Below are 26,892 nucleotides of genomic sequence, written 5' to 3'. Positions count from 1 at the left end.
AAGAAGTATGATTCTAGCCCTCTGTATACTTTCTGGACCTCTCATTAACTTCTACCCATTTGAAAAAAAAAAAAAACCAACAAGTAACTTTAGGTGAGAATCTACCAATTCCTATGTATCTTATTGAATGAAGAAAACAGTACAAGTTCTCTTGGAAGAAACTTAATAATGTAGAATTTGCTATAGGCTATAATACTTGCATTTGAAAGAACACATGTTCAGAAAACAAAACAGGAATCCAGCCTTTGTTATAGATACTGTCCCAAAATCTTTTTTCATACTGTTCATAATATCTCTTCTTACCAAGAACTATCTTCGAAAGATCATCATTTACCATAATAAGGACCTTTAATTTTTAATAATCAATTCTGTTGAAATGTCAGTATTCTTATAACCTAACCATGGTGGATTTGAATTTGGGCATATATTTGAATTGTCCCAGATTTGAATCCTTACATTTCTAGTTTCTAGTCTTGGGTCCTTAGGCAAACTACTTAGCCTTCCTAAGTCTCAATATTCCCACCTTTGAATTTGGTGGTAATAATAATTTTATTGAAGTTTGAGAATTAAACGAGATAATAGCAGAAAAGCAACTAACTAGTACATGATGTTACTGTCCAGGAACTGTCACCGTCAGAAGGAGTTCTCTGGTGTCCCAGGGGCCGGAACTAAAGAGAAGTACTGAAGGGAAGTTACAGGTAAGTAGATTTCAGAAGCATAATATGATACATCTTCTAACCCTTCTACTCATTTATGATTAGGGGATTTTCATTTTCTGGACCTGCCAGTAACTTATTGTATTACTTTTATCAAAAAATAATTTTTCCTGATAGCTAGAGTTGGTTTTTCAACACACGCAAAGAAAATTCACTGCTCACTCTCCAGGTATTCTAGCTCTTCCCTTACCCTACGTTCAATCAATGACAAAGTTTTCGCAATTCATTTCTGAAACACTAATATCTATTTCTTCTTCATTCCCATGCTGTTGTTTGAGGTCAGCCTCATCCCTTTTTAGGGGTGTCTTTTAGATGTGTTCTTCTTATTTTATATGTATGTGTGGGTAGCAAAGAGCTTCATATGACTGAGTAACTAAGCATAGCACAGCACAGCATGTATGTATTTGGGGCTTACATTAAAAAAAGCTTGTTTCCCTGATTTTGAAACAGAAGCTTATTACTTTAAAATATGGCAAACACAGAGAAATAAATATGAAATGACCATTATCTATAATCATGTAGCAATGACCTCCATTAAAGTCATTTTTCATCTTCCTTTGAATGTATTAATATTTGCTTTGAAATTTTCTGTGTATTTCTAGATCCTGTGTTATTGAGAATACCCTATACTGATACATACTACCAACTTTGAGGAAGCATCTCAGTCTCTGTCATACCTCACATCCTTGTAGCCTGCTCTCTTTGCCTGCAATGCCATTCCCTGATCCACAGCATCCTTTCCATCCTAGGCCAACCGCACTGTGTCTTTCTGGCTTTCTCATTAACCATGACGTCCTTGAAGTTATCTTTTTTTCTGTTTCCAGTACTTATCATGTTTGTGTGTATGTGTGTGTGTATCAAAATCTTATGAACTTATAACACTGATTAAGTTATACTGCACATCTCCAACAAAATTATTTTTGATAAGTGAGTATGAGTGCTATATTGCAATAGCATCCAGTGATTAGAATGATGTCTGATTACCAGTTACACATAATCATGCTAGAAGATATTTTGGGAGCTTAACCAGAAAGTGTTTAAATCATCTACAAAAAATTTCTAGAATTTAAAGAACCATTCAGCTAATTATGGCACTTAATCTCTTATACCAAAATTGTTTATGTGTTATTTTCTTTCCCTAGGCTCAGACTCTTATTCATCTTATGTACCTTTCACTATACTTGTACACAGTACAATTTAAAAAAAGAAAGAAATTGTCAAATTAGTGATAAAACTTCCATTACTAGATTCTTATGAAACACAGAGAAGACACTATCTATGTAAATAGTATTTGTTACTCTTTTATAAAATCAGGATAACAGATATTTTTTATTAATACCTATGATGTGTGTGGCTAATATCAAATACAATAGACAATTATGATATTCATTAATGCAGCCTTCATGAAACCTAACAGATAAAACAAGACTCCATCAGAATATATTATGGGTGCTACTGAATATGATTCATGCAAAAAGATCACCACAAAATACTTAATCCATATGTTTAAATATTCTGTTTAAACACTTTGTATGAGTAATCAAATTTCAGAAACAAGCATTATAAATATGATTTTAAGTTTCTTCTAGTTAAATTTGTAACATTTGCAATCTATTTGTAAAACTATTAACAGAGTTTATGTCATGACTAGTCTAAATGATATTTGATAACTAATGGCTAGGGGGCACAGACTGATATTTAAGATGTAAGGTTTCACCGTGGTAACTTTCATGGGTGATTTTTATATTGAGGATAACCAGATATGACATTTCTAAGAAACATTTAGATCGTGAAAGAGAAGGAATGGCCTATTCCATCAGGAATTGCATCAGTGGGAATTGAAACTTAGCATAGTTTAAAATGTTAAATAAATGCACTGGGTGGGAGGAGGAGAGGACTTTGTGTGTGTTGGGGGGGGTGACTGCTGTTTTTGAGAAGAGTCACACTACAAGTGTTTTTCAGTAGATCTAAAAGGAGTAATAGGTACTTACGAAAACAGTAGCTTGCTCTCATAATGACAACATAGTCTCTTCACAGTGGTCGATATGTTAGAATCAGTTTTGGGTTGCTTTAGAGTACAGCTTGCTTTTTTACAAGCTTGGCTGTTATTGTACATTTTCTCTTCTGTGTAAGGTCACTTACTTAGATTAAACTGTTTGCTGCAACACTGCTTTTCAAACTACATATGCCTGCTTTCCAAGGGTGATATTATAATGAATGTGGAACAAACAAGCTACTGCATAACTTGCATCCAGTAGACATTTAAGTACCTATAGATGTTTAGGGTAAATGTAATCCCCACATTGTTCCAAATGCAATCCTAGGAAAACAGGTAAAACTTGCTTCCAGGAGAAAATAAACATTAAATAGAATCTGCCAAGTTAACCATGGAACAGATTTTTTTTTTTTAAATTTAGGTGCTATGAAAAATAAAGCAAAATAAAGAATTTTAATTATAAAATGAAATACTAAACATCCTTTATTCACTCTAATAATAACTATTATTGAGGGCCTACTTTATGCCAGGCACTCTTCACTATTTCCAAAATAAAACAGAGAGAAATCAAAGTGAAAGAAGAAACATAATCAACTAGTACCAACTGCAGACTTAAATCCAACAATTATTTGCAACATGCTTTTTGGTTCTCTGGGACTTGGAAAGAGACCGTGTATTCTCAACTTTCATCTCCTAAACAGGTTATATTCTTCCTGGGGTTTTAAAATCTTACCTCAACAAATCTAATTCTGACAGTTTTTTAACTTTGTCCAATAAATTAAACCACAGTAACGTCTCTTATGATAACAAAGGAAATCAAACTGGAGAAAACATCTCCAGTGCTGACTTCTGGCATCTAAAGATTTAATGGCAACTCCTGTCTTCTCAGTGCCTCCCACTTAGAAGAGATAATGCATGTGAAAATAGACAAAATTGTAGGCTCAGTCATATCAAAATGTGATTTATGCCAAAATAGATCTGGGAATGTCAATAATTGCAGAATACAAGACAAGTTTTGAACTCCTTAAAAAAGAAGTGAATTCAGTAATTATTTAACTTTTTTTTTTTTTTTTGTGGCCACAACAATCTTTTCTTGCAAAGCTTTAAAATTTTTATTTTTCCTTGAGCAAGCCTTGGGAATGCTATATAACTCTAGAGAGCAACACATTTCATAGTGGTTTCACCCTCATGGCATATTTTTGGCATGATATGACTTTTGCCATTAAAAAAATTCAATTGAAGTGGCACTGACAGAATTTCAAGTAAACAAAGCATCAACAGAAAGCACAGTGCCTCTGTATGCTGAGAGCTCCAACACACAGTCATCTGCAAATGGACAACTTTAATTCGATTCCTGGCACCATTGGCGTGCTGAGAATTCTCCTATCTCTTCACACCAGGGGTTTGCTCTTTTAAGCATTGCTCCCTGAAGGGAAGGAAAAACTAGAGAGAGAGGATTTCCAATGACCCTGCACAGATGAATGGATATGTCAATGGTGAATATTGGTTCAGCTTTGAACAGGGAATCCTGCAGTGGCCTCGCTTCTCCAAACCGTCTATGCTAGTGAGTGTTGCTGAAGACTTGTGTGAGCAGGAATCTTTCAAAGATCAAGACAGAGAATACGATAGTAAAAACACAAGCAGAAAAAACCGACAAAATGCTTTTTAAAAATTAATGGTAATTTAAATGGAAAATTCAGTTCTCCAGAGACGAGAGTGTATTAACTCTTGTGTTAGTGGGGCTTTGCATTTAAAACTTGAGCCTCTGAAAGGTAAATTCCAAAATACTAATTGCTCATCGAGTCAATTAGGAATGTGGTGTCCGTTTGATAGGTCTTGAGGAACAATTAAATATCAAATTGAACACTAAGCACTTAGAGTCCTCTTACTCCTTCTGCTGCCAGTATTATAATTAAAGCACACACAGACACAAGCAAAAGGAAAAAAAATATCAATTGCATTTTGCTTGTAAGATGAGCATTTTAGTTACTAATCTTGCAAGTGGGTAGATGGGAAGATTCTGCTTGAGTAACTGCAGAACACACATTTATTTTCACGTGCTTTATGGTTAGTTTTCATTCAGTTATCAATCAATCAATTATGCTGTGACATGCTGTAATTTCCTAATCATACTAATATTCATGCTTTTATCACTATCAAACCTAGAGCACATACATTTCAATGAGACAGAAGTCTAATTATTTAAATGTGCTAGAGCATATTACATCTCCAAGGCTGTTTCCTTTATGAGTTTTTCTCCCTTAAAAAAAAAAAATCTAATTTAATGGCAAAGAGAAAAGTATATTAAACAGCGTTATACCCCTCCAGTAAGCAAAACTGATTTTTTACAGATCCCAATAAGTACAGAATTTTTACAGATCCTTGTTTAAAATTAATGTTTTTAGCTTGTTACTCAAAATAGCCAAGCAGAATTTATGTCACAAAAAGAAATAATAATCATACTCAAGGTTAAAGATACAATGCATTTATTTTATTTTTCAATGCTCTTAACTTGAAAAAAAAATCATAGGGACTAACTAGAAATTGCTTTATATCCTGAAAATATGATTTTGCATCATTTCTTATAACTGGCTTTGTTTTCAAAACTTTTTTCTACACTTAAAATTTTTCATGCTTAAAAAAAACATTTTTATTTAATCATTTCAATGTTATCCTTGACAGGTCCCAGGGAAAATTTTTAAATTTTCAGCAAGACTACTTCCCTGATACATATGTTGCAATCAATAATTACAGGCTCTGCTGTGCAGATTACTTTAAAGGCAATAAGTCAGTATAGGTGGTATAGGTTACACATGGCAAACATATTCATACTCCCTTAGATATTTACAAAGAAAAAGATTCAGACTCAGTTATCACAATTAATATTTCCTGTAGTGCTGTGAAGCCAATGATCCACTCAGATCATGGGTATGGCCCCTCAGATACCTTTCCCTTAAGGAAGTAAGTTTCAGTGGATCAGTATATTTTCAAGACAGTCCTGAAAGTTCCATTACTTTCTTCAGTGGGGAGTGAGCACAGATACATTGAAAACTAACAGGAAACAGTTATACCATGAACAGCAGCAGCAGCACAAAAAATCCAAAAGACATTAGTTTTAAGTAGAAAATCAGTTACTTTTCAACCAGTAAAAGTTGTTGTTCTAAATCTCATACCTTTACGTTTATTTGTGTGTGTGTGTGTGTGACTGGAAAACCTACCTATTTTTTTTTAAACTTCTTATTTTGTATTGGGGTATAGCCGATCAACAAACATACGTATGGCTAAACTCCTTCACTGTTCACCTGAAGCTACATTCACTGTTAAAATAAGAAGCTTTTGGAGAAAATTTCCACCTGTTGTAGAATCAGCACATCATTATAAAATAGTAAACTTCTCAATTAAGTAAAAATTAATATGCTTAATCAATAGATATGGAAAATACTGAACTGGAAAATTTCACAAGACTGAACTACAGAACACTTTCATGGCTATGTCACAAGAATGCAAGAATTAGAAGATACAGTCTATTCCTGATCAATTTCACGAAAACCTCCACTAATTATTCATCACTTTCTTTTTCCAGCACACCTTCTACCACCTGCCACCTCCTGCCACCATCCTTCCCATATATATGTACACAAACACACACACACATATATATACGTGTGTGAGTATATATGTGTACTTATGTGTGTGTCTACACATATATTTCTACATTTAGATGCCAATTGTTTTTATTTATACTTTTTTTTTCCCTGCTAGGAAACATAATTGTAACAACTGACTTTAAGTATGTTTTATACTTTTTAAGGTCTTTACTTAAAAAGCAATTTAATTCATTTCTCTGGAAATGGGAGTTTCTTATGTGAAGAACATGTCCCTTCCTTCCATCCTGGCGTTCATTAGTAAATCAAGACCTGCTGACTTTGGGGGAAAAGAAAAAAAATCCAGCTGTTTTGATTCTAATGCTAGGTCTTTGAACTATATTTAATTATACAAAAGATAAGGTTAACAAATATACTAAAGCAGAAAGGGAGTGTCATCTTATACTAAAGACAAAGGGCCAAGAGAAAATTCCTCAAGATGTACTTGAGCAAATGTGAAATATTTAGAATAAAACTGGTAGCTATCAGTCCTGGTCCTGTGAACCTCAAGTCTCCTAAATAGTGATAAATACCAAGGATCCCCAAAGAGTCGCTTCCTCATCCCTTAACAGACTGCTTGGCATCAAGTGCTCAGCGGGCCGGAAACCCACAGTCCGTCAGGGCGGGACAGCACAGACGGAGCCGTGTTTACTCTGTCAGAGGCAGCTGATCAGGATGACACCAACTCTTCACATTAAACCTGCTAAGCAGGGCTTTACCCAGAGGGCTTCCCGGAACCTGGAGCCCTTGCCAATGACGTTCACGGACTGCCGTATATGTTAATAATGGTGGCGGCAGGCTGCTGCAGTTGCTGACACAGTGCATGTTAATGAAGAGCTCTCTGGCAGTGGATTTCCCTCAAACTTCGTTTTGAAAAGTTAGGACTGCGCAGTTTAAAGCTATTTACAGAGAATATTTACAGTAATGTCATCATTCTGACTTCTGTATTTGACTGATTTCAGAATCAGGGATTCCTAAAGGAGAATCTCATAAAACAATAGAAAAATCAACAGCCCCAAACCTCCAATTTCTTATCCGTGAATCATACAGTTTGAAAGGTCTCTGTAGGCCATTAGTTCAGTCCCTTCATCTCACAGCAGAGGGGGCTGAGGCTCAGAGTTCTTGCATCTCAGGAGCAGCATAGCCAGGATTAGAACCTAGACACTTCCACCACGGTAGGGAGATTTCTGTTAGACAACCCTGGCTGCCTTACACCTTCTTAGAAAATGAAAAATCCACATACTGGAACATAATCATAATTTTCAAGATAGTCCTCCCAATGAGTTAGAAATCTGATGAGGAAAAGTAAAATAGGATGGCAATGGCAGCAAATATTAAGGGTAGTATCCAAAAATACAAATTGGTTTCAGTGGATACAAATATTCTTAGAACTATATGACTCTTGTTGGTAATGATTAAGGATGAGCTTATTAATTTTTTTTACTAGATTAAAATCCAGTAAATAAGTGTGAGGCCCTTGTGTTTATAGAGGCTATGTTCTTTAGACCATTCAGGCTCCAAAGATTTCTGACAAAATTCATGTTTATATATTATGATGCATTTCAGTAATAAATAACACTTATCTGTCAAAACTGCATTATTAATCTGTTATGGTATAATCATATACCAACCTAATCTGATAGATTGGTTCAGTTATCATTTTAGGTGAATCAAATATTCTTTCTCTGTCACTATAGACTATTCTGGGCTAGGTCATTTGGGAATGGCTGAGTCCTGATGACCAGCATGTAAACCACCCTTTGAGAGTTATTTTCTCAAAGTACATTTGCTCTCCAGCCATTGTGGTATAGTTTCACACACTGTTAGCCTAGGATGATGCTAACGACTGGCACCCTAGTGATCCAACAGAGTTAATGAATGCTTCCCAAAAGCTTCCAGAAATACTTATAAACCCTGTGGGACAATGACAGCAATGCCAGACTTAGGAAGAAATCTCGGTAATTAGTCTCAGCTCTAATAATTAGTTGTGTTCACTTAGCACTTGATCATTTGCCTCCTCATCTACAGAGGGAGCTGGCTGAGATTACCCCTAAAGGCCTTCTTTCTCTCTCAAATGTTATGCTAAGAAACTTATTTTAGGAACTGAAAAAATGGTAAAGTAGGAAAGTGTATGTATGCCTTATCTAAGACGCCTACAACCTACAGAACACCGTGGATACTCAGATGAAGGAATACCTAATAACAGTTGATAGAGTAGGTTATATATCTGTGTTGCATTGCAAGCTCAGTCGTGTCCAATTCTTTGTGACCCCAAGGACTACAATCACCAGGCTCCTCTGTCCATGGCATTTTTCAGGAAAGAATATTGGAATGGGGTTGCTATTTCCTCCTCTAAAGGATCTTCCCAACCCAGGGATTGAACCCATGTCTCAGTCTCCTGCATTGGCAGGCGGATTCTTCACAAGTGAGCCACCTGGGAAGGTCTGGTTACAGATCTACTAGAACTCTAAGTTCTCAGAGGCAAGTACTGAATATAATTCATCTTTAGATCACCAACAGTTCTTGACCCATGGTGGGTGGGTCCTGCTTAATTGTATATCAAATGAATAAATAAATCTGAATCATGTAGGATGGAAAAGTGGGATTGTATTAAATATAGATGGAATACCACATGTCAAGGCTTTGCTGGTATGAAAGGATATGGTATATGTTCAGGGAAAGAAGAGAAGTGTGCCTAGATCATGAGAAATGTGCTATAAGAATGGTAGGAAATGAGTCTGGTTTCCCATTTGGGAAGGATCCTAGCATTAGCAACCATGAACACTCTACATCTGAGCAGAATAGGAAACACATCCTCCATTTTGTATACTAGGCAGTAGCATGCCAAGGAAAATATGCAAACAATATACAGATACACCCAGAGTGTCAGGATATGCCAAACGAAGTGGAGTTGCTGGCAGTAACACAGCAAATGGGACAGGGAGAAGAGAATTCAGTATTATATTTCCTGGGAAGGACTCTATACCTCTCCTCACACATTCCCACTCCCAAGCTATGCTGATACTAGGCTTAACCATGGTGAGCAGAGGGACCTTGGGATTCTTGATATTGAGCTCTTGCACCTCCTACCTTATTTTGACTTTCTCATATCCCAGCAAGTGTGGGAGCAAGTCCTTGTTGTCCAAACATCACCTTCCTAGGAAATGGCATGTGTTCTTTGGCTCCCAAGGTAAAGCTGGTTATACTTACAAGAAGACCATTAACTATTTCTTAACTAGTCTCCCTTGATGAACCTATTTTAAATAATGAAGCTTGAGTAAAGGTTCTAAAAGCAGATTAACAACTGTGAATAACTCAGACTCAGAAAGAATAGCTATAACTAACTATACAAAGAAGTAAATAATCAACAAACCAATCTATTACTACAATACTGGTCACCATATACAGTATAACAGACTTAGAAATTGAATGTAAATAGTCAGCAACACTAAGTATTTATATTAGTATAATCATTAACACAGTCATTGTTTAATCGTTAGTTAATCTTCTAGCCAGGCTACTGCCCTTATCTTTGGTGATCCACTATAAAAAGATCTTGAGATACAAAACTCAATTATATAACCTTGGCTTTGGAGAGAGAAATTGTTTTAAAATTTTTATAGGATAATTTTCTCCATTTCCTCTGTTCTTAAAAAAACTAAGAGATAATGTGAATGTAATCTTTTGGAGTAACTCCATAGTCACTTCTAGGGAAAAGCTGACCATTACTTCGAAGGGAAGTATTTGTAGTTACACTGTATTTTTCTTCATGCAAATATATTTCATTTAGAAATGTAATGGGACATTTCTGCATTTTATAATTAACGTTAGGTATTCTTTCAAAAAGAAAATGAAAATACTATACTACAGCGATGTCAGCAGTCTAAAAGTTAAGAATGGTTTTGCCTTCCAAAGATCCATTTGGTAGGTCAGTAATACCTTCTCATAGCATTTTTAAGTGCAATGGTTATAGCTGCAGGCGAGTCTACAAAATGGTAAGAACCTTACAAAAAGGATTATGTCACACTAAAGGCATTGTTGGGATGCTCAACATCACTCATTATCAGAGAAATTCAAATCAAAACCACAATGAGGTACCATCTCATGCCAGTCAGAATGGCTGCTATCAAAAAGTCTACAAACAATAAATGATGGAGAGGGTGCAGAGAAAAAGGGAACCCTCTTACACTGTTGGTGGGAATGCAAACTTGGACAGCCACTACGGAGAACAGTGTGGAGATTCCTTAAAAAACTATAAACAGAACTGCCATACGACCCAGCAATCCCACTGCTGGGCATACACACCAAGGAAACCAGAACTGAAAGAGAAACATGTATCCCAATGTTCATCACAGCACTGTTTAAAATAGCCAGGACATGGAAGCAACCTAGATGTCCATCGGCAGACGAATGGATAAGAAAACTGTGGTACATATACACAATGGAATATTACTCAGCTATTAAAAAGAATGCATTTGAATCAGTTCTAATGAGGTAGATGAAACTGGAGCCTATTATACAGAGCGAAGTAAGTTAGAAAGTAAAACACCAATACAGTATATTAACACATATATATGTAATTTAGAAAGATGGTAACGATGACCCTATATGCGAGACAGCAAAAGAGATACAGATATAAAGAACAGACTGTTGGACTCTGTGGGAGAAGGCGAGGGTGGGATGATTTGAGAGAATAACATTGAAACATGTATATTATCATATATGAAACAGATCGCCAGTCCAGGTTCAATGTATGAGGCAGGGTGCTCAGGGCTGGTGCACTGGGATGACCCAGAGGGATGGGATGGGGAGGGAGGTGGGAGGAGGGTTCAGGATGGGGAACACATGGACACCCATGGCTGATTCATGTCAATGTATGGCAAAACCACTATAATATTGCAAAGTAATTAGCCTCCAATTAAAAAAATAATAATAATAAAGGCATTGTTGGTGTGGAATAGGAAGTCTGAGTTAGAACTATATATGACTAAAAGACACATGGCATGGGACCCAGGACTCAATAGAAATTTGAGTCCAAGTCAGTCATTCTCCAATTTCTGTAAAATGAGAGACAAAAGTTCCTTATACATGTGAGGTGATGATATAGTCTTCCAACTGTAAGAATAAGGTGTTGGTAAATCCAGAACAGACTGTATTTGCATACTTAAATTGATCACTGTCACATAGCAATTTCCAGTAGAAACTAAGGATGAAAATTATTTTCACCACTTCTGTTCTTAAGAATATTAAATATGTAATTTGTAATATATTACAATATATGTAATATATGTAAATATGTATATATGACTTTTGGAAAAGTTTATTTTTCTGGTTATTGAATTTTTACTGTTCTGTCAAATCAGGTCAATATAAGTTGAATGAATCTGCTCAAAAATCTTCAACAGTATTATGGACTAACTCAACATAGGGTGCTATATAAAAGAAATATCAGGAATTCCCTGGTGGCCCAGTGACTAAGACTTCACTCTCCCAATGCAGGGGGCCTGGATTCGACCCCTGATTGGGAAACTAGATCCCACATGCTACAACAAATAACTAGATAAATATAGATGAATGAATAAATTAAAGTGCTCTCTATTTTATAAAAAAGAAACACCTCTGTTCTACTGTATCTCCTTTTTGTTAACTAATACTAAATTCATTTAAGTGTTGTAATGTGTATTTTAGAATCACACATCATTGTAGCCATGTTATTAAACTCTTATAAGAGAGGCTCTAAATTATAAAATGTTTGGGAGTTTGTGCATTTCATTGAAAATATTCACTGAGATTATAGGCCAAAAAGAAATTAGGGGTTGATAACCAACATTTTACTTTTCAAATCAACAAAGTCATACTCCTCTCAGTATGTCCAAACTTTTACAATGATAAATCTGAAGACTTTACTTCTTTTTTTTCTAACAAAAATATAGCTATAGCATGTTCCAATGAAATGACATTAAAATGGAAATAGTAAGAAAATAAACACTACTGTTCTTTAAGGATTAGCATATATATGTAACTCTCGGCCAAATAAACGTTTCATTTTAAACATAAAGTCAGCTTATGTACCACTCTATTGAAATGCAATAAGTAGGGACCACCACCATCTCTGTTGACAATACACTGAACCCACATTAATTTGACTGAAGGTGGCTTGCCAACACATCTCACTTTCCCCATTTGAGAGCACTCAGATAAGAAAAACACAGTGACGTTTAGCAGATAGGCCGGGTGACACAATAGAACGCAACTCATTGAAGTGTAATTATAGTGATTACTTCAGAAAAGAGAGCAGATACACTGATGGGAAGAAGTAAACACTGCCACAATTACGGGAGCCCAGTTCCCTTTTGGTGCAGATACACGCGTCCCAGACAACACCAACCCAGCAATAAGAACACAGAAAGCTTCTAACTTAACAACACAAAAGCACTAAAGGTTACAAAACGGGGAGAGCCAATCTGCCAAAGGACAGGAACAAAGGCCCCCTCTGTTTTTGGTGAATTCAATATATCAAACAGATTAGTCACCTGGAGAAGTCCTCCTTCCACAACTAAAACGAAGTACAAGCATCAGGAAAGTTGGCCCCAGAGGAATGTAATCTGCAAATGCTTTTAAAAGCTGTCGTTTTGACGACTGTGAAAAAATAAACAATGGGATGTGCCTAGTCCTCTCAGGTAACTGTCCCATGAGACTGAACTGCAGAGGCAGAGGGGATCTGCCTATGACATTAATTTGGCATATATAATCTACTGGCATCAAAGCGCCTAAGAACTGTGTCATAATATGACCAAAATAAGGCAAACCTCACCTCTCCCCACTCCACAAGATTAAAGATAAAAACAGAAAATCAGAGACTGAAAAGGGTCCTCCAGATCACCTCGTGTAACCCTTGTTTACCATACCCGAAGAAACAGACTCCAGCAGACTTGCAGCCTGGTCTCAGATCACACGGCAAGTGAGTGAAAAAGCAAGACTAGAACCTAAGGCTCCTGACTCCGAGTTTTGTGGTTTTCCATTATAATCTGGTCATTTTTCAGTAACAAATTTCATAAAACAAGAACAGCCATTTATATAAATTTGCACTGTAAAAGCTATAGAACACTTCAAAGCATGTGAATCACCTTCTTTGTCGCCAGCTCTCTGTGAGGTACACAGAAATATTTTTATGTCAGATGTACATGTACCTATATATGTAGATATATAAAGAGAGACAGTGGGAGAAAGACATAGAGAAAGACTAAAAGAGAGAGAACAAGTGTGGGAGACAGAAAGTAGGAGACAAGAAAGAGTGAAAGAGACAGATGAGTGAGTGCAAAAGCCAGAGAGAGTGGCAGAGAGACACACAAACAGAGACACATGCACACAGGCAGGCAGGAAAGAAGAGACAGTGAGGGCTTAAGTGACTTGCCTAAGGTCACAGCACTTGTCTGAGCTGTACCTCAAATCCAGTATTGAAACCCAAATCCCCCTGCTCCTTCCATAAACCCCAAGGAAGTCCCCAAACCCTCAAAAGCAGAGGTGAATTAAAACACAATGCTTGAACTTTGTTTTGGTTGTTGCTCTTTTGATTTTGGCCTCAGCCTTTACCCTACCTCTCACCTCCAGTAGGATGGTTAAATGAAATAGGTGGAATCATCCTGACAGAATGAAAGCAATAGCCATCGTCTAAATGGTTCAAAGAGGCACTTTTCTTTTTAAACCATTAGTGAAGTCCTGCCTTGGGAAATAAAATATCAAGAGAAACGTATATTTTTTCCCGTCATTAGAGATTTAATGACCTCCACAACATGGGGTTCTTAACTTGGAATCCATGGATGCATCTGACAATCTGTAAACCCTTGATATTGTATGCAGAAGTTAGAGCATGTGTGCATTTTCAAGAAAGAGAGTGGATCTGATTCTCAGAGGTCCCTCTCTCAGAAATACTGAGCCACTGCCTTATACGTTTGTGGAAATAGTAAAGGCTTATGTATACTTTTCGTACATCAAAAATTACCCAAATAACCTGGACAACATAAATAATTTAGAAGACTAACAATAATCAATCTTCAGTCCTCCTATTCCTACACATTTTTGTCTTGGAGTTTAACTGCAAAATGTTTCCCATTATTTTTGCTCCAGCCACTTTTAGTGTGGAGCTCTACTTATGCAAATGAGGTGAAAAAGTGAATTTTAAAAGAACCATGGCTTAATAGAAAACTAAGTTCATCAGTGTTTTGGTATGATTTGGTAATAACCCCAAATTGGTAGGTTTTTTTTTTTTTTAAAGCAAATCCTATATAAAATATACTTCATTTGATTCAAGTGTATTCTTAATGGGCTGCTCTATTCATCAATATTAAAATAGTCTTAAAAGTAGACCAAACACAATCATCTCATATGTTGATACATATAAAACTGCTAGTATTCTTTGCTTCCAAATTAAAGCAGCATTATAAAAAGGACTCTCCTATACCGTTGAAGTACATCACTACCTGGGTTAGGGATGAAGAATTAGGAAAACAATACTGTGGTAGCTAGTTTCCAAAATGGCCTTCAAGGAACCACACTTGCCAGCTTTTCTTTTGTGTGTGTGTGTGTGTGATAAAGTTTTATTAAAGTATGAAGGAGATAGAGAAAGCTTCTGACACAGGCATCAGAAGGCGGCAGAAAGAGTACCCCCCTGCTAGTCTTCGGCTGGATGTTACATAGCCACTGCTACTGCGGCTAAGTCACTTCAGTCGTGTCCGACTCTGTGCGACCCCACAGACGGCAGCCTCCAGGCTCCGCCGTCCCTGAGATTCTCCAGGCAAGAACACTGGAGTGGGTTGCCATTTCCTTCTCCATTGCCAGCTTTTCTTTAATTCCTCCTCACAGTGAGTTGAGTTACACTCTGATTTCCTGTCCCCAGCAGAATACAGCAAGAAGCACCAAGCTAGTTCTAGTCATAAGATTTTACACTTTTAGGGGCCTGATCCTCAATGTAAGAAGTCTGCCACCCTGTTGAGGAGACCACCTGGAGGGGCCAGACCAAGAGGAAGAGGCCCTAAGACAACGGCAGAGAGAGGCCCAGCTGTCTAGTGTCCCAGCTGAGTCCAGCCTCCCTGCAGCCACACCAAGACAGCAGACATCTGAATGATTGTACTGGCCATTCCAGCACATGAATGAGTCCTGCCATGACTGCAGCCCCAGCCAACAGTACTTCAAGAGTTGCCCATCTGCACCCAGTCAACCCACATAAACATGAGAAATAATAAAGCGTGTTGTAAGCTACAGAGTTTTTGAATGATTCACTAACTGCAACAAGTAAACCAAGCTGAAGCTAAAGGTAACACGGCACGAACAATGAGTTTACAAGATGAAATTCAGAAGATGATAAAGTGTAAGTAACTGGAGCTTATCCATGTTGAGCATACAAGGAAAACACTTATTAAGTTCTAACTAATTTGCCCATCACTTATCTCATTAAACCTCATCACTACACAGACAGAGAGCTTGAGTAACGCTACTGCCTAAGGTCATGGAGCTAGAAAGCTGGAGGCTGAGCACAGATTTTCTTTCATAGCCTCAATGTGCTCATTTCATTGCATCCTACAGGCTGTGAGGAGGAAGGGAGGGAAGAAAAGCGAAGACTGACGCACAGAAGGAGGCTTGACATTTAATAATTTGTGATGAAAACCTTCCTGAAGCATATCCATACTTTAAAAAATAGGAGCTATCCGCCAAAACAGGTTAAATAATGGCGGACATATTCTATTTTTAAAAGTAAGGATATGCTTCAGGAAGGTTTTCATCATAAATTATTAAATGTCAAGCCTTTCTGTGTGTTCCAGTCTTCTCCCTTCTTCTCTCCCTCCCTCTTCATAATGACTAAACATCATTATTACTGACATCTATATTGCAACAATGTGCTATAATGGAATGTGTACTTGGAGACATATGATTCTGTATTAAAATGATCCTAAAATGCCATGATAAATTTTAGTTCCACTTTCTGATTTTTATATATTTTCTGTTTCTCTCCTGGTGTTAGACTGTCTCTTATGGACACAGAAAAAGTGGACAACTAAGCTTATGTGATCTTTGTGAAAAGAGAAGATGAGAGCTTACAGGACTTTCCTATGAACAAAGTGCATATACCTTCTAACATAAAGTTTGATGTTTGGGGTAGCTGGATAAGTAAATTCTAGATGAGGAAGCTTTTAGTTAGCTGCTGAATTCCTTGCAACACTAGGACTTTGTACAGGAACTAAAGGAATAGTTTCTGCTCTAAAGAGCTCTAAGCCTTGTGGACAGCCTGGTGATTTTCAAATTGGACTCAGTGGGAACCCAGGGGTCTGCACCAACCCAACAAAAGATGCTTCACAGATGCCACAATTAAGTATTTTCTGGCAAATGCTAAAGACTTAAAGCTATCCTTTCACTGCTTTTATCCATTTTATAATTTGGGGTTCTAAGCTTGACTTGGTTTGAAAACAAAAAGTTTTACTGTTCAGATGCTTTTGAAAATCAATGATTTGGGAGATGTACTGTGGTTAAAGAGGGGTGACAGAGTTGTGGAGTTGGCTGGCAAGGGATCTGAAACATTTTTGCCAATTTTTACATTCTGTATTCATTTAGAAATGTAATGCTTTAAAAAATGAGAGCTAACCTTTACTAGAGAAAGTTTACATGGTTGATACTCTGCTGGTGGCCACTGTGTGACTCAAACAGGTACAATATTGGCAGCACCACTAAGCTCAATTTATTCTATTTAGAGATAAAAGACTTTTGATAGCAAGTCATGACATCATAGACAAACATACTTATGATATACAACACCAGACCATGGTATTTTTAGTGTAAAGACATTCAGCAGGTTAGGGTTGTCCAAGAAGTTTCTAAAATGCCAATTTTAAAGGACTTAATTCAAGCAAAACTTATACCTAGTTGCAGTTGCTTCTTTCAAAGTGAAGTTAGGGTATTCACTGATCAAAGTGTGTACAGCTATCCATTAAGGACATCCACAATTACTATTGTCATACTTCCAGTTAGGCAGTTCAAATTGCTTAAAACTTTGGTAATGACCACTTGGCTATATTTGAATGAAGGTCATTTGCTCCTCCATTCACAGCTCATATAGCACCTTTTGTACACATATCTCTGGGTCCTTTACAAAGAACACTAATCAAGATACAAAATAACATTGTAGCAAATAATCTTGTCACAAATTCCATTACACAGTAAAAGCTAAATAAAAAATAACAGCTTTTCTGCCTATATTTAGAAATTTATATCACTTAGTGTCAGGCAATTCAGAGAAGAGAATTCCACAAAAGAGAAGAAGGTGACAGGGAAAGATCCATTAACTAACATACAGACTCACACACACAATTTCACCAATAAAAATGTTAAGAATAAGCCTAGAAAATTAATAACTAGGGATAAGGTTTTCTACATTTTTAACATATTTTACCAAAACATTAGATAAACTGGTAAATTGTCTATTCTGAAATTACTCTGAGCAAGTATATTCACCCAAATTTAGGCAATAATATAAAATATCTATTTAAACATTAAACAGTTAAACTTCTTGCTTAGATTAGTTAGCAGATGTTTTGGTAAAGAAGTTTATGTACTTTGGCTTGTTTAAGAAGAGAAGTATGAATTATTCCCACACCCATCTCGTAGACCTCACAAACACTCTTTGAACTTCCATAACCCTATCATCCATAATTTCTCAATTTTTTTTTATATTTGCTGAGTAATTTTCACTGGTTCCCAGACAAACTCAATTCTAATTGTCTTTCTTGTTCTACAAGTTAAGAAAACTAGATGTTGGAGGAAATGAGTGATTTTAACAAAACACATACTTAGCAGTGCATGTAGGAATTGACCAATTACTATGGCACAATGAATACTAACTGATTGTGCCTTAGACCTAAATAATTTGACCACTTCTCTTTTCTTTTTGCTAAGACTTACTCCTTTTATTGTCTCTCATATGTAACTCATATATATTAATTTGAAAGGAGTTATTGAAAAACAGTACTGAGCTCATTGTAAGCTTAATACTGGAAATATATGTATATATATATAAATGACCTTGAAGAACTCATAAAGACCTACATTCACTCAAACTGCACATCTTTCTACATGCCCTCTCAAATATATACACAGCCACCTTGCTTTAAACATGTGTGTCTTGTGCTAACATACTTTCTTTTGAAAACCTTGAGGTGACGACCACTAAATAGAAAAGGGTAGATTTGTGTGTTTATTCACTCTCACTCTTTTATTCATTCAACACTTAAAGTTTGTCTAATACATTCAGTATGGTATAACAGTAATTAAGAGACAAGGTCTGGAGCAAGATTTCCAGACTGAATTTTAACTCTACTACTTACTGGCAACATAGTCCACTAATCTGGGCCTAGTTTTCTCATTTGTAAGGTAGCACCTACTTCAAAAGATTGATGTGAAGATTAAACAAACTAATACATGTAACATGCGCAGATAACTTCTAGTGTGGAATAAGCACTCAATAAATATGAATTATTTCTGTCATACCTCAGGCCCTACGTCAGCACTGGGAGTTGCAATGGTAAACAAAAATAGGCACAATCCTCAGCCATTAAGTCCAGTTCTAGAGCTTTTGTATTATTTCCTTCTATTAAAATATATAAAGTTGTTACCAGAGACTGAACAGAGTTTGATAACAGGGAAAACTTAAAAAAAACAAAAAAAACAAATTAAAAGTAAAAAAAAGAAAAGTATTTTGGCTACAAAATTGAAGGTGACACTTAGCTTTATTTAAACTTCATATATCTCTGCTGCTTTTATGGATAAAACTATGACAATAACATTATCAACTTTTCCAGAACCAAATTATGGTTTCAGTTTATTTTGGATTTATTATCTTAAGGCATTAGTATTAATTTTTAAAAATATCATTACTAATGTTTTATATCAGAGAGTAATTTAAGTATGAAATTTTAAAATATTTATGTGGTTTCAGTCTATTTACAGCAATTCCTCCCCCTCACCAATGAATCCCTAAAATGGAAATTAGTGCGAAATGCAAAATAGATTTTGTGCAACAGATATTTTCAGTAGTTTTTACTTTTTATTACTACTTATTTTAGAAAGATTTTTACAGATACTTTTTCTTTTTCCTTAGTTCTAAAAGTAACAGAAAGACAGAAGGATGTGTTTACAATCTATGTTTAATACTATCTAAACAATCTATGGCTGTGGACTTAAGTTATAGAGATGTCTTGATAAACTGAAGCCAAGACCTAATATGAATATAAGAAGAATCTGAAGCTTTGGTATCCATACGTCTCATTCTGAAGAGGTGAAAGTCTTGACCTATGAATAATCTTGAAGATCGGAAGAAAGGTGGATAAAAAAGGAGCTTTCCCATAAATTTCATTAACTCTTTTATTTCATTTCCTATCATTGATTTCATTCGATTTCTAGAACTATCATAGAGACTGTATTACTGATTCCCAAGAATACTGGAGTGGGTAGCCTATCCCTTCTCCAGCAGATCTTCCCAACCCAGGAATCAAAACAGGTTCTCCTGCATTGCAGGCGGATTCTTTACCAACTGAGCTATCATCAGGAAAGCCCACATCACACAGGATGTTGTGTAATATTTAACACACTTTATACTCATCTGTATTTGAAAGGAGAGCATCCTGGAATGATGAAAAGTATCTATTAAACTGTAACTGTTTATAGACAAAAACCTCATGTTATTTGATTTTAATTTTGGCACAGTACTTAGCGCCAATCAGGTTAAGAAAAGATAGGTTATTAATGAAGATGGTGACATACTAATCAGGTATTCACATCCTCTAGTGAGCTAATGGTGAGTGCTAAGTAATTATTTCTTTTGGGTGGTTGGGACTTTGACCCACTTTCTAGCTTACTAACAAGAATTAGGATAAAACTCATTGTTGTATTTAACTTTTAAGCATCAAGTGTATCAGCATCGAATGGATTAGAACTGCCCTGTAAAGAGGAAGGGGAAAGGCTGAAGAACAAATCTACATTATGTGCTAGTCTCTAGGCCTAGTTATTTTTCACAGGCCCTCACAGTTAATCAATGGGAAGAAAAAAGAAAGGAGGGGTTATTTTATTAGTTCACAAAGGAAAAGAGTTCTAGCAGGAGAATGATAACTGAAGAGGGCTTTCCAGCCTAGGATGCGAAGTTAGACCAGGGGCTTCTAATGTGTTTGTCAGCTCTGCTATCATGCGACGCTATGCTAAAACATACCCTGTGTTAAAACAATGTACATGTTTGCTTGCACGCACACACACACGCACACAGAGAGATCTATATTTGCAAAGATAACTCCTTTTCTAAACACTCCAGGCAGCAGAGACATATGGGGTCCTACTAAGATTCTAGAGGGATTCCCCGGTGGCTTGGACAGTAAAGAATCTGCCTGCAGTGCGGAAGGCCTGGGTGAGGTACTTACAGAATAAATGACTTAAGCCAGGTAAACTTTCATCGCTTCTTCAGTAGCTTTTTATAAAAATCCTTTCAACAATGTCAAGTTAGATTAAGAATATTTTTAAATCAAATGACTCAGATTTGGAATAAGTAGCTTTTCTTTTGCAAACAATCAGATACATAACTAGTGTGAGCAACAAAATACATCTCCCCAAGATTATTCATGTATAAAATAAGTACATCTGTAAGATTATTAATGAATGAATATTACCCACTGGTTGTTGACTCTTTTTTAGGGATACAAAGAGATAATTTGGGAGCTGAATAAATTTTTTTCTTGATGTTGATGATTGATCGATCACCTTATACTCTTTATTGGATATCAAGGGTTCTAAACATCCAGAAGCTTTAAGACAAGCAATGACACATCATCCTAAAACAGAACTTAATTAGAAATGAAACGTATACGGTTATAATGAAACAGTAAGAAAAATAGGAAGGTATCTCATAAAAGCATAAAACTTGAAAGCTAAACTTATGCTTAGGACTAATCCAGCCCCTAGGTGTAGCCAAGTCAGGCCCCACTCCTAGAGGGGTTCATCAAGCCAAATTTCTGCAGTGTGCTAACCTTGAGAAGGTTAGATTGCCTCCACCTACCAAATCAGAAAAACTGGGACACTGGATGTGGCATGAGAGTCTGGGTTAGAAGAGTCAGAAGCCAAGCTATTAAATGATTAAAATTGCCTCTAACAGGCATTATTTTCCACTGTTTCATCAATAAGGAAGCAGGCACTTCTGTACTATTTCACAGGATGGGAATGCTTTCTGGAGTTAGATTGTTCAAGAGCTGCTTTTTAAAATAGCAATACTCTTATCATAGTAAAACTTGCCTGCTGAGTCAAAAGGAAAGTTGGCCTCATCTACCTTTAGAGCCCAGGAAGAATTTAAATGGTAAAGTTGCCTGGCATGATTCCAGCTGTTGGCCAGCACAGACACTTTTAAATATCCACTCTTTTATTGATCTGAAGATATATGTATAAGCAGGTATACACTGAAAATGGAAAACAGAAAGAAGGCCATCTTTAAAAGTCAAATTGACTGAAAGCAAACAATAAGAAACCTGTACTTATCTTTTGTTCATCCAAAGAATCCAGCTCTACAGACAGACTCCATTCTAGGAGAAAAATAAATTACAAATAGTGCCAAGACATATATTATTCCTTATGATGATGAAGGGAAGAAAAGTTCCAAAACAGAAATCATATTTCCAATAAGGATATTAAATCTAATGCTGTTTTGATGTCAGGTCCACCCTTATCTAATCCCCACTGATTTTATTCAGCTAAATTCGAAGCCACCCTAGAACTCTGTTTTAGGAAGCCTCCTCACTCTCAACAAATTTAATTAGCAGGGATGATAAACCAGCTTCTGTAATGGAAAAGGACTAATCTAGAAACATAAACACTGATAAATTCTAATGGAACATTTTGGCATAAAATGTGCCAGAAGAGGTAGAGCCTTGCAAAATTTGACATTTGTCAAAGATCAGGATGTCAGACAGATGAGTGTACGTCTGCATGTGTGGGTCTGTGTGTGTGTGTGTGTATCTGTGTGTGGGTGGATGCATGTGTGTTAAGATGGGGTTCACTCAAAGTTGATTGAATGAGGCTGAAAATTCAGGAGGAATTCTACAGTAATCACCTAACACAAAAGAGAAGGCCAATGTAATAAAGGGAAGCCTGTATGTAACCAGCAATAAGTTCTTTCGCTTGGCCAAACTCTGATGGTAAGAGAGGTAGAATCTGTATGTCATGCCAAATAGTGTAAAAAATAGACTTAGTCATACTTTGATGAAAAGATTTCAGAAATATGTAATAGAAGTTACAGTGTACAATGTGTTCAATTTTGAGATTCTGGAACTTTTATATATATATGGTAATTTTGTGTTTGGAAGCTTAAGAATGCAGTGAAATCTGTAGTTACAGGTTACTTTCCCAGATTTAGTATAAACTGAAAAGCTAGGAATAATCACATCATTCGCCTATTCCAGGCAGTCCCTGAGAGTAGTGGGAGCTACTAAAGGGAAAGGGGGAAAAGGGGACTAGAAAACAGTCACCATCAGACCTTTTTTGTTGTTTTAATTTTTTAAAAATCCTGATATTTTCTTTCTTAGGGTGACTTGTCCTTGAAGCAAGGGTAGTTTTAGGGAGCCCATTGTGTATGGTAGGTAACTGGTTCCTTGAAAAGTAGAGGAACACCCGAGGCATCTCGCAGGGGCGTTTGTGGGATGTTCATCTGTGTATAATGGCCTGAGAGCCAGGACCCAGGCTGTGGCGGTCCCAGGGGCTGCCATGGGCACATTGAGGAGGAGGTGCACATAAGCAGCCCCTCTTGGGAAGCATGCCCAGCTGCCCTTACTTGTCCTTGCACACCGTCAGAGAGAAGAACAAAGCAGCTCTTACTAGGTGCATCGGTTCTTTCATGCCTAAATTACATTACACTGAGTGTTTCTGAACTTTCATCCAATGTTCAAGAAACTCTTTATACTATCCACTACTTATACCCTTATAGCCAGATACCCTTATAGCCTTAAACCCTTATAGCCAGAAAAGAGTCAAAACAACCATGTCATCTGTGTGCACACATGAATCTGTCCCTGTATCCAACTCTTTAAGCAGACCATAAATGTACTCTCTGTCCACTAAAAAATAATTAGAAATTCTATGGTAATTATGCAAAAAAAATCTAAAGAAGGAATGATAAGTTCAACACATTTGTTCAAAAACCCAAATTACTTTTTGGAAACAAAACGAGAAGCAAGATGAAAATCAAAACAGAACAAAGGAAAAGAAATATTTTGAGGAAATGACTCCAGAAGAAATTTGGAATGTACACGGCTCTATTGTCATAGCGATCATTGGTTCAATAATTTGAGAGGAACTAGGGTTATTAATGGAGAAGGCAATGGCACCCCACTCCAGTACTCTTGCCTGGAAAATCCCATGGACAGAGGAGCCTGGTGGGCTGCAATCCATGGGGTCGCAAAGAGTCAGACATGACTGAGCGGCTTCACTTTCACTTTTCACTTTTATGCATGGGAGAAAGAAATGGCAACCCACTCCAGTGGTCTTGCCTGGAGAATCCCAGGGATGGGGTCGCACAGAGTCGGACACGACTGAAGTGACTTAGCAGTAGCAGTAGCAGCAGCGTTATTAATGGAGAATCCCAGGGACGGGGGAGCCTGGTGGGCTGCCATCTATGGGGTCGCACAGGGTCGGACACGACTGAAGCGCCTTAGCAGCAGCAGCAGGGTTATTAAACCCAACAGCCAACCTAAATTACTAGGAAATCCTATTCTCAGATATACCCAAAGCAGGACTTCCTTATTGGTCCAGTGGTTAAGATGTCAAGTTTCCAATGAAGGGGACATGGGTTCAATTCCTAGTCAGGGAACAAAGATCCCACATGCCATGCAGTGCAGCCAAAAAGAAAAAAAAAAAAAAGTTGTAAGTTGTAAAAAAAAAACTACCCAAAACATTCTTTAAATGCATTTCCACATGCAAAATCGAGTTAGATACACCCCTGAACTAGAAGCTGTGATCCAGAAACTCTTCTGGATAAAGCCCTCAAGAAGCACAGGAATAAACCTTGGCTATCCCCAGATATTAAATGAAATTCTAAATCTAAGTTAATGAAAACCCATTTCTTGAATTAACTCTGAAACAGCATCTCAGGTGGCCTGAAATATTTTAGTCACTTTATGAAGGGAGATAAACAAATGGGCTTCAAGAAAGTGAAAAGAACAGGCTCTTTTATAAGCATTTCTTACAATGGTAATTAGATTGTTATTATTTGTTAGGTAAAAACTCACATGAAACTTTTTTTCCTTCTCCTAAATTTGCAGAGATTGTCACTGAAACACCTGGTATGCCTGGTATGTCTAACAACTGCTCACAGTAATAAAACCCAATTTCAGTCCTGTTATCCAAACACCAAGATGAAACATAAGCTTCAACTCATAAATGCAATTGCTGATGTATTAATGAGCAAGAAAATTACCAAATAAAGAAGGCTGAATATTGTAACACATTTGAAAAAAAAAAGGGATTAAGGGGAAAATAACTTGTCTTGCCTTTGATCTTATTGTATAAAAAGAGTCAACTCTCTCTTGGGAGATTTATCAGTTTTCTCAAGGCCTCTGGGTAGCCTTAGTGGTTGTGTAGTGCTATATTATTCCAAATTTTCATAGCAGCATAATGCAATTTAGGCATGAAAGAGCCGATGCACCCAGTAGGAGTTGCTTCATTCCCTTCTCACTGATGTTATCTAATAGGTGGAGAAATATACCAAATTGTCACAGCATATATTTCAGTGAGAAAAATCACTACCACATAGAAATATTTATGAAAGTGCTGACAACATATCAATTAAAAATGCCTGCAAGATACAAAGAAAGAATATTGTATCCTTTACAAATTGGGAAAGAGTTAAGTCAAAGACTTGATCTCATCCAGCCTCTTACAACACAGCAAATAATTTCACCTTTGATGGACAAGTTAGACCTGACTGAGATTTTGCTAATAGCTGGAGTGGAAAAGAGCAACAAGCAGAACTCTGCTGTATAGTGTGTAACCATCCATGTAAACTGGGAAAGTGGAGGGTGATATATACATGACCATTTGCACATTCAAGGAATCTTTGACCTAGGACAGTACTGGGAAAGTGTGTACCCCTTGAGGTGGGATACCCCAGTGCAGGGAAGGATTAGACTTATTTTTATTGTATACGGCTTTGTGTTGTTTGAATTTCTTATTTTTCTTCTTTTTAAACCACAAGTGAAGAAGTGAAGTGAAGTCGTTCAGTCGTGTCTGACTCTTTGCGACCCCATGGACTGTAGCCTACCAGGCTCCTCCGTCCATGGGATTTTCCAGGTAAGAGTACTGGAGTGGGTTGCCACTGCCTTCTCCAGAGGATCTTCCTGACCCAGGGATCGAACCTGGGTCTCCCGCATTGTAGGCAGACGCTTTACCATCTGAGCCACCAGGGAAGTCAAACCATAAGTATGTATTAAGAAAAAAAGAAATCTTTTTAAGATGGCTGGAGAACAGATGAAGACTAAGTATGTTATCATAGAATAAGCTAACAAGCTGCTGAAGAACTATTCTGAATTTCAAATGTCAGTAAACAAAAGATAGTTTACTCTTCAGCCTACAGACAAGTGACTTAGGAGTCAAAGCAAAGACAGTTTAATGGCTAAACATGACTTGATAAACCCCAGTACTGCCATTTGTTAGTTGTCTATCTATAGGCAATTAGCATTTATGTCCTCATCTGTAATTACACACATGTGCATGTGGGTCTGTGTGTGGCAGGGGCAGGCTGGGTGTAACTAGGACTGACTACCTGGGATTGCGGGAAGTGGGTCTTATTAATTAAAGGAATGGATCCCTTGTGATTTGTATTAAGGGGACTTAAACTCTGCTCAGATTTTGAGCAAGTTTTCCTCCCCATTTAAAAAAAGTAGCAAAGACAATGAGAAATGAAGATCTCTCTATTACAGTATTTCCTTCCTTCACAGTCTTTCCTTCAATGGGTTTTCAAAACTGTTTCATCCATGATACTTTTCTGCTAGAGAGATGCAGGATAATTTTGTACATTTTCATGGGCCCATATTTCTGGGAAGTTATCAGAAATGTGTATTGTTTATTAAACCCCTACATTTTCCGGTTCACTTAAAATTTCACTACACAAAACCCCAGCCAGCCAGCCATTAGCATTTATTGCTCATAGGTGTCCTTCCAACACAGTCTAAATTTCTACCCATTTTATCTATATAGCAGCCAGTAGTAAAATATCATTCCTTTTCCTATTTCCTATGCTTAAACCAGCTCTAAATCTATCTGGAAGCCAAATACATTCAACTCAAATTTACTAAATTAGTGCTAACCCAGCAAAATTCTACTCAACCCATCTTTAATTTTTCGGAAAGTTTAACTGTTACCCCAGGTTTAACAATTGAAGCTATGTGAGCCAATACTAAGACCCCAAAGATCAAACAGGCAACACATCTCTTTTTGAATAAGTTTGCTGTTTTGTGGTTAATTCTGC

General features: G+C 36.8%; 1 protein-coding gene and 1 non-coding gene across 3 annotated transcripts in view; both read right to left on the bottom strand.

Annotated features, from left to right (window-relative positions):
* Positions 1-26,892, bottom strand: part of FIGN (fidgetin, microtubule severing factor) — a 130,734-nt gene that overhangs the window by 28,118 nt on the left and 75,724 nt on the right. The window lies entirely within an intron of this gene.
* On the bottom strand, positions 25,759-25,831 carry TRNAC-ACA. Its single transcript has one exon. It is a non-coding gene; the product is annotated as a tRNA-Cys (tRNA).

This window comes from Cervus elaphus, chromosome 33 (assembly GCF_910594005.1).
Source record: "Cervus elaphus chromosome 33, mCerEla1.1, whole genome shotgun sequence".
Lineage (NCBI taxonomy): Eukaryota > Metazoa > Chordata > Mammalia > Artiodactyla > Cervidae > Cervus > Cervus elaphus.
Note: the sequence above shows the minus strand (reverse complement) of the source record. Positions and strands in the feature narration are given on the sequence as shown.